This window comes from Caretta caretta, chromosome 8, assembly GCF_965140235.1.
Source record: "Caretta caretta isolate rCarCar2 chromosome 8, rCarCar1.hap1, whole genome shotgun sequence".
NCBI classification, from domain to species: domain Eukaryota; kingdom Metazoa; phylum Chordata; order Testudines; family Cheloniidae; genus Caretta; species Caretta caretta.
The window spans coordinates 62839781-62848121 of NC_134213.1; the positions used below are offsets into that span (position 1 = coordinate 62839781).

Genomic DNA, 8341 nt, shown 5'->3' on the forward strand with positions numbered 1-8341 from the left:
GATTAAAGTATGTCAATCACATTGTAATCAATAGGAGCTATGTATGCATAGACAAAGGCAGAATTTGGCCCAAAGGAATTAAACTTGGCATAGAATGGTTTGGCTTAAGGGAAATTTATTTTGTTGAGTTCTTCCTGAAGTCAGTATTAGGACAAATGAAAGAGATGCTATACTTCTCCCCAAAGACTGGAATCAGGCTGTGGGATTTGCTGAGGTGAGAGTGAAATAATGTAACTGCACCGAAGTCATGGATCATTTTGTAACCAACCCCCACACCTGCAGTTGTGCATACAAAGATAAGGGAAGGCAAATCTCATGCTGCTGGCTGAAAAATGACCACCACAGGGATCATGAAGAACAGTTCCTTCCATAGACAGATGTGCACAACTACTTGGTCCTTTATATGCAGGATTATCTAGCTACTAATACAGTTACAATCCCCACAATATCTGAGTTCTAAATATTGATCATTGCTGCAGACTGGATACAGGGCTGGATGGACCAATAATTTGACCTGTATGGTTAAATCTTGTATTACATTATCTTTATTTCCTGAAAATCTATTGCCCAGATCCCTGTACTGGTGCAGATCCTCAGCTGAACTGCAGTAGGTTTACGAGTCTGTCTATGCAAATCAGCTTGTAAGATTTAGGCCCTCATATTTGTGTATTAAGCAGAAAATATGTAATATTAATGTTATGTTTATTGTTTTCAATATTCTGTTTTGTTTTATAAAGTACCCAAATTGTGCTAGATATTATGGCCTGATTTTTCCATTGCATTCACCTTATGGACTTCAGAATAAGTGATAGTGGAGAACCCTCTAGATGGAAAATTCCAGTTGTAAATTTTCAGCCTGTTCTTACTGGCTACTAGGTTTTGGAATAAAACATCAGAAATCTTAATCTGATTGGGACTACTGATGCTCTAATTGCAACTGATAAAAATGAGTGGAAACCAACAGAAAGCAGAAGGACCCAGAGGATTCCAATAGAGGCTGACAAATTTCCACTTGGGTAAGCAAATATGTTGTATAAAACTATATTATGTCTTTTCAGGTCCTGAATCTGAGAATTATAGTATCTGTAGGTCTGTAACTTGAGTTCTAGTGGATAAAGAGTTTGGTCTGATATATACAAATTATCTGAAGAACTATTTACAGTACATGTATAAAAATGTAGAGCAATCCATATTTCTTAATTAGAGGTTTGTCATAAATATAAGGGGAAGGGTAAACAACTTTAAAATCCCTCCTGGCCAGAGGAAAAACCCTTTCACCTGTAAAGGGTTAAGAAGCTAGGATAATCTCGCTGGCACCTGACCAAAATGACCAATGAGGAGACAAGATACTTTCAAAGCTGGAGGGGGGAGAAACAAAGGCTCTCTGTCTGTCTGTGTGATGTTTTTGCCAGGAACAGAAAATGAATGGAGTCTTAGAATTTAGAAAGTAATCTAGCTAGATATGTGTTAGATTCTGTTTTGTTTAAATGGCTGATAAAATAAGCTGTGCTGAATGGAATGTATATTCCTGTTTTTGTGTCTTAAGGTTTTGCCTAGAGGGATTCTCTATGTTTTGAATCTGATTACCCTGTAAGGGTATTTACCATCCTGATTTTACAGAGGTAATTCTTTTACTTCAATTAAAATTCTTCTTTTAAGAACCTGATTGCTTTTTCATTGTTCTTAAGATCCAAGGGTTTGGGTCTGTGTTCACTATGCAAATTGGTGAGGATTTTTATCAAGCCTTCCCCAGGAAAGGGGGTGTAGGGTTTGGGGAGGATTTTTGGGGGAAAGACGTTTCCAAGCAGGCTCGTTCCCGGTTATATATTTGTTAGACACTTGGTGGTGGCAGCAATAAAGTCCAAGGGCAAAAGGTGAAATAGTTTGTACCTTGGGGGAGTTTTAACCTAAGATGGTAAAAATAAGCTTAGGGGGTTTTCATGAAGGTCCCCACATCTGTACCCTAGAGTTCAGAGTGGGAAAGGAACCTTGACAAGGTTTATCTTGTCTTCAGACCTTGAGATCATTAATGTACATATCTGCAGTATGTGGGAGACAGTTGATAATCCCTGCTCTGGTTCAATAAATTAAAAATTCATATCTAATTTAAAATGTTATGAAAATGCCTTTCCTTTTATTCATATTTAAATTTTGCTGATTTTTTTTTCTTCTCCCCCCCCCCCCCGAGTTATTTCAGCTCTAGTCCAGGATGTTGTGAAAATGGACACTCACTGATGGGTGGGGGGCAAGCTTTTGAATTAGAGTCCCACAGATAGAGCTCAAAAAGCGCTGTTCCAGAATGTGAGCTGAGACCTATTGAATCCCCACCCACAATATTCCATCCAGCTATTGTGAGGTTTATTGGCTCAGTCCTGATCAGAAATCTCTGCACCAGAATCTTGCCCATCTCCTGCGCAAAGATCCTCTTTGGAGGCAACACTCACAAAATAAAATTACCTTGCCCCATTTTTTTTTTTTTTGGCTTATGCCCATTCATCAGGGGAGCTCCTTTCTAAGATACCATTAAACTGAGGCTCAAGGAGGGTGGACTCAACTCCATGCTTCAAGCTTAGCTGAGTAACAACCTGTTTCTTCATTCTTTCCCCAGTGCTTCTCAGAATCTATCTTGGAGGAGGTTTCTCGCAGTACTCCATATGTGATGATATCCTCAGGTCATCACATAGCATACAACCCAGTAATACTACATGATGGTGTGTGATGACTAGGTGAAATGAGTTGGCAAGGGCAAAAGTATCCACACCACAGAAACAACCTCTAGACTTGGGTATCCAGAACAAAAATGAGGTACTTAAATCATTACTTTACAGTCTGTGCCTCATTTGATAAATTGGACTTCAGTCTCTGGGGCTGTCAGCTGGGACCTTTACTGATTTTCCTACCATTTATTAATGTTTGTCTCAATTACAACAAAATTTTGATGGAGTGGGCTTTTGGTTTCAGCATTTACATTGGCTCCATGCTTGAAACAGTTTGGCTAGATCCACGAAAAGGACTTAGGTTCAATGTTTCAATGCCTTACTTTATGAGCTCTGCTACATAAGGAATCCATAGGCCTAATGGAATCCCTATACAATGCATGGGGAGAGTTAGGCACCTAAGAAGGGGATTCAACAAAGCCAGCAAGCTGATCAGGGAGCTGCCTACACTAGTCAGTAGGAAATGCTGAGGACAGTAGTGTGGCTGAAGCTCTGCCCCCTCAAGGACTTAGGCACCTAAGTGCCTTCCTCCACTCAGAATTCAAAGCCCTGCTCTACACTGCGGGGCCGGGATCAATCTAAGTTACGCAACTTCAGCTACGTGAATAACGTAGCTGAAGTCGATGTACTTAGATCAACTTATTGTGGTGCCTTCACCGCGGTGAGTCGACTGCTGCCGCTCCCGTCAACTCTGCCTGCACCTCTCACAGCGGTGGAGTACAGGAGTCAATGGGAGAGCGCTCAGGAGTTGATTTATCATGTTTATATGCAATAAATCGATCCCTGCTGGATCGATCGCTGCCCGCCGATTTGGCAGGTAGTGTAGACATACCCAAAGTTGCAAACCCTTTTCTGGAGTTAGGTGCCTTTCTTACAAAAAAAAAAAAAAAAAGAGGTAGTATCTGTGTCCCCCTTATATTCTGTAGTCCAGTGGTCAGAGCACTCACATAGGATGAGGGAGACCTGGGTTCAAATCTGCCCTCTGCATGATGTAAAGAAGGGTTTTGAGTGCCCTAATGACTGGGATATAGGATATTCTGGGGTAGGACTCTGTGTCTCCTGTTGAAGCGGTTACATTTTGTATAAATAATTAGTCATCACAACAGTGATTTAAACCCATGTCTCTCACAGAAGTGCCCTAACCACTGGACCATGGAATCTTTATCACTTGCTCTTTGGCTCAGTAAATGTTTAATTATTTATATGGAGTGGAACAGCTTCAATAGGCTAGAGCAGAGGTCCCCAACGCGGTGCCCGCGAGCGCAATGCCGCCGCTGAGCGCGGCCACCTGAGAACCGCCCGCCAAAATGCCGCAGAGAACCATTGCCGCTTCTCGGCGGCATTTCGGCGGCGGGGTGTTTGGCGCCCGCCACAGTCTGTTGGGAATACGAATGTGCTATTCCCACAGAAAGGTTGGGGACCACTGGGCTAGAGTGAGAGAAATCTGATAGCCCAGTGGGTAGGGCACTCCTGTGAGAGGTGGGTTCAAATCCCACATTAGGCAGATAGGGATTGGAACCTGAGTCTCCTGCATCCTGAATGAATGCTCTACCCACTGTGCTAAAGGTTATAAGGGAGGCAGCCTTTCATCCTCTGGTGTTTTTGTTCGAATCCCAATCGGTAGGCATTCTCAGAGGCTGCCTACTGGCTTAGGCCCCACAGGTGAGCTAGGTGGTAAAACAGTTAGTTGAAGATCCCACCATAGACAGGGTGTAGGTATAAGATAAGTGTCAGGAACTGGGTGCTGTTAATATGCCTACTGACACAATTTTTGGCACTTAGTTTCTATCACTAAAGACCCCTAAGGTCTCTTGGGAATTTAGGTGCCTACAGGGTCAGGTTGTAGCTGAGCAGGAGCTTTGGGTATCTAATTTTTGGACTTCGGCACCTAAATCCCTTTATGGGTCTAACCTATTGAATTTTCCTGTAGCTCACTCTTTTTCTTTTTATGAGATATATTCATTTAATATGTGCCAATGAGATAGAGAAGGAGTCAGCAGGGAGTACAAATGTACAGGGTGGGTGTTTTAAAAATAGTAATTATAATGCTTAAAGAGCATCTTTCATAGCTACACATGAACTTTCTTGTGAGAGAAGCATCTTGTAATCTTTAATCTAGATTTATTTTCTAGATTTAAAACAAGGTATAAAATGTGGGGATTCATTTTAATTGTTGCTGGTTTGCAGCCATGTCAACTGCTGCTGTGTGTAAACAATGTAATCAGCAACAGGTAAATGTGTAGCTCTTTGCTCCTCTCTAGGGAAAATACTGTGCTGGCTGAATAGGAAAAGTCAGCATATAACTTGTTTAATGTAAATAAAGTAGGTGTGGAAGTGCAATCTACTCCTATAAAACATTTATACCATATTTATTTTTATTCACTTATTCAGAGTTTTTCACTGCACCTATCCCAGGTTCTAGGAAGATTACACAATTCAAATAAAACAATGTCAATAGAATGTTACATTAAGGCCCTCCACTCAGCCTACAGATCACCCCAAAGGCAATATGAGCCTCCTGTGGCATTTTCCCAATCACAGACAACAATTCTTAAACCCACTTTCACTATCCCTTCAATCTATATTGAGAGCATAAAATATATATCCTACTTTACTGCAGTGGAAGTGGCTCATGCAGTCAGAGTACAGAGATGTACTGTTACTGTTGAATAACGACAGGGTTTTTTTCTCCCGCAGCAACGCAGTTCCCAGCGTTCTGACTAGTGGTGGGCATCTCATATACATAACCACAATGCAGTTATTTCTCAGTCACTGGACTGTGTGAATCCCAGTATTCTACTTGGCTGATAGCCAGTCAGAGTGCTGCTATTTTTCTCTGTAACTTTACTTCTCTGAGTGGCTCCTGTACTCAGAATGTCACCCCAGCTTCCCATTCCCTTCAGCTAGATTTGAATGTTTTTAATATTCAGTATAGCACTAACAAAGTGAGGGCTCCAGATATGAACTCTATACTAACCATGGTACCCATTCAGCAACGTGCTTGAGAATGTGCTGGGTTTTAAGTGTGAGAGTAGTCCCCCAGGCCACAGGTGGCACCCTAGAGGGGCCGGGGCAACCCGTCACACTTCCCATCACTATTTTGTGCTCACTCGCTCTCACACATGTGTGTATATATTTCTCTATCTATGTCAAGGATGTAAACTGGATAGATACAGCTGAGGCTGATTGAGGATATTAAAGTTCCCTTTTCTGGAGTGAGACAGGTAGGCTTTTTTAAATGAGGTGAGTTTCATGTTCCTTGGAGTTATCAGTTCTACATTTATATTGTCTGCCCACTTTGAAGTTTATAGGAAGTTAAAGGGTTATAATAATTAACTGCAAAGAGCTGGGCCTCTTTGCCCTGCTTAGGAAGAGAGATATTTGAAGAAGCTACATCATTCAGTAAATCAGCAGTCTCAATTTGCTCTTGATTCATTTTCAGTGTTTACCCTAAGCTTAATAGATTGTTGGTGGAACAATATACAGTGAAAATTCCTTCTCATAAAAAAGTAATAACGAACACAAATAATTTAGTTTAGGAATGAATTTAGAGATAAATAAATGATCCAATTTCACTGAGACCTCAAAGAAACAAAGGGAAAATTTGAAGCAGCTTGAGAGGAAAATATAGGATATTTCATTATTGTTCATAAATTGCTTTGGGAAGATTCACTCTTGGCTGATGAGTCTAAAAACTGAAGACCATCAGTGAGCAGTGTGGTCCAAAGCCCATTGAAGTCAAAGGGACATCCCCCCCCCCCCCCATTGACTTCTATAGGGCTTGGATCAGGTCCTTCATAGGCACCTGAAACAAACTATTTTAAAATTGGCTTTTTTAAAGCATTTCTTAACAGAAAAGTTGAACTTCTCCACCCATCTCTGACAATGCCATAGCCCTTTTCAGCACACATCCAGTTTATCCTTTTTCAAAGTCTCCACAAAATACAGTTTTTTCATGAGGCCTATTGTTGTTAATCCATCACTCAGAGATAAGCTATTGTTTATTAAAAGAGATGAGAAGAGCAAATCCACTGCTCCACTATGTGATAATCCTTCATTTAAAATTGCAGGAGCAAAATTAGAGGTTTGATTGAGGCCCTTTTGAACATTTGGCATAGTTAGTGGCCATTGCAACTGCACACATTTGTCCAAATCCTTTGGTGTTGTGTGCCAGTGGGAGGAAAATAGTGTAATGCGCTGGCAGAAAACTTGTTATGGATTGAGTTAAAACCTCATGGAGATTGAAAGGTGTGAACTCACCCTTCAGTTAACATAACTGTAAGGATAAGCCCCCACCTAAGATAAAAGGAGTATGTGAACCGGCTGAGGAGCTTTTTCTGAGTATTGTTTTTGGGTAGGATGTTTGTGGCGGGGAAGACAGGACAACAAAAACTTAAAGTCAGAGAGAGACCGAGAGAGACAGCCTGAAGGAGCAACTGAAAGTATAGTGGCTGATTCCAGAAGAAGAAATGGGGAGAGATTTTTGGGTCAGGGTGTAGACTGAAAAGAGTATTCTTGGTGCTGGGTTCACAAGAAGCTGTTTTCTGCTATTTCATTCCTTCTGTGTTCAGAGACATAGGACTTTGTACTTCTTTTGTAAATAAACAAAAGCATATTAAATAAATATCTGATTATCACCAGTTTCTCCTCCTAACTGGAACAACCTACTAGACCCCATTTTTTGGCTAGCTGGTTGGGTCAAAAGGAGGTAACAATAGATATAAAGCTAGTTTATCTCACTGCAAGTGATTCATTTCATTGCATGGGGGATCCTCTTTGTGTAAAGCTGGTGTAGAAACTCTTGTGCCACCTCCCCTACCTGTTACTTACACGTGGGGCATGATTGAGACATCCTAACACAAGGGTGACCTTCAGCTGTGGTATATACCTTTTAGGGCCTTTAGCATGCAGCATAAATATTAGCATGCAGCCATCAGGTTGCTCAAATTTACGCAGGATTACTGTGCACACACAAGCAAGGGAGTGCAAATATGAGTTTTACGTCACCTTTGTGCACATCCCCTGTGCTATGTACAGTTTGGCGAGTCTCCAGGATCTGACCCATTGTCACAAATATATCTTTAGTTCAGGTGAACTTCTGTATACCATGGGACTCAACTAGAACAAATCATCTCAGAGTAGCGTTCCAGAAAGGAAAACAATCTGTCATATATATTACATAAGCACAAATTACCTTCAGCTCTCTTCTACTGTTCTGATAATGAAGATTTGACTAATGTTTCAGCACAGCTTTCACCAAAATCAATTAAAAACTCCTAAGTTCCCAAATGACTTTTTATTTTTTTAAAGGAGAAAGATCTAGTAAAAGGAAGTCCAGATTTATAAATATGAATTGGATTGCAAACTACAAAAATGATATCATTAACATAATCTGTTTAGAAGGTCTTTCCCACACAAAACTAAAATATGAATAAAAACAGATGAGTAGAGCTGATATTAAAAGTTGATATTCACATCAATCCAAAGCAAGTTGATTTAGTCAAAGCATCCAACTATGAAATGCACAGAATAAGTAACCATGTACAGTAAAATCAAAAACACGAATGCTGTATTATATACAGTATTGGTACTATATAATCATTCCTCTGATTTCTCTTTCAGAT

The 8341-nt window shown here is 40.5% G+C and overlaps 1 long non-coding RNA gene across 1 annotated transcript; it reads left to right on the top strand.

Moving 5' to 3' along the window:
- Positions 1 to 782: 782 nt before the first annotated feature.
- Positions 783 to 2799, top strand: LOC142073106 (uncharacterized). Its single transcript, XR_012669791.1, has 3 exons — positions 783 to 1016; positions 1547 to 1622; positions 2609 to 2799. It is a non-coding gene; the product is annotated as an uncharacterized LOC142073106 (long non-coding RNA).
- The last annotated feature ends 5542 nt before the right edge of the window (positions 2800 to 8341 follow it).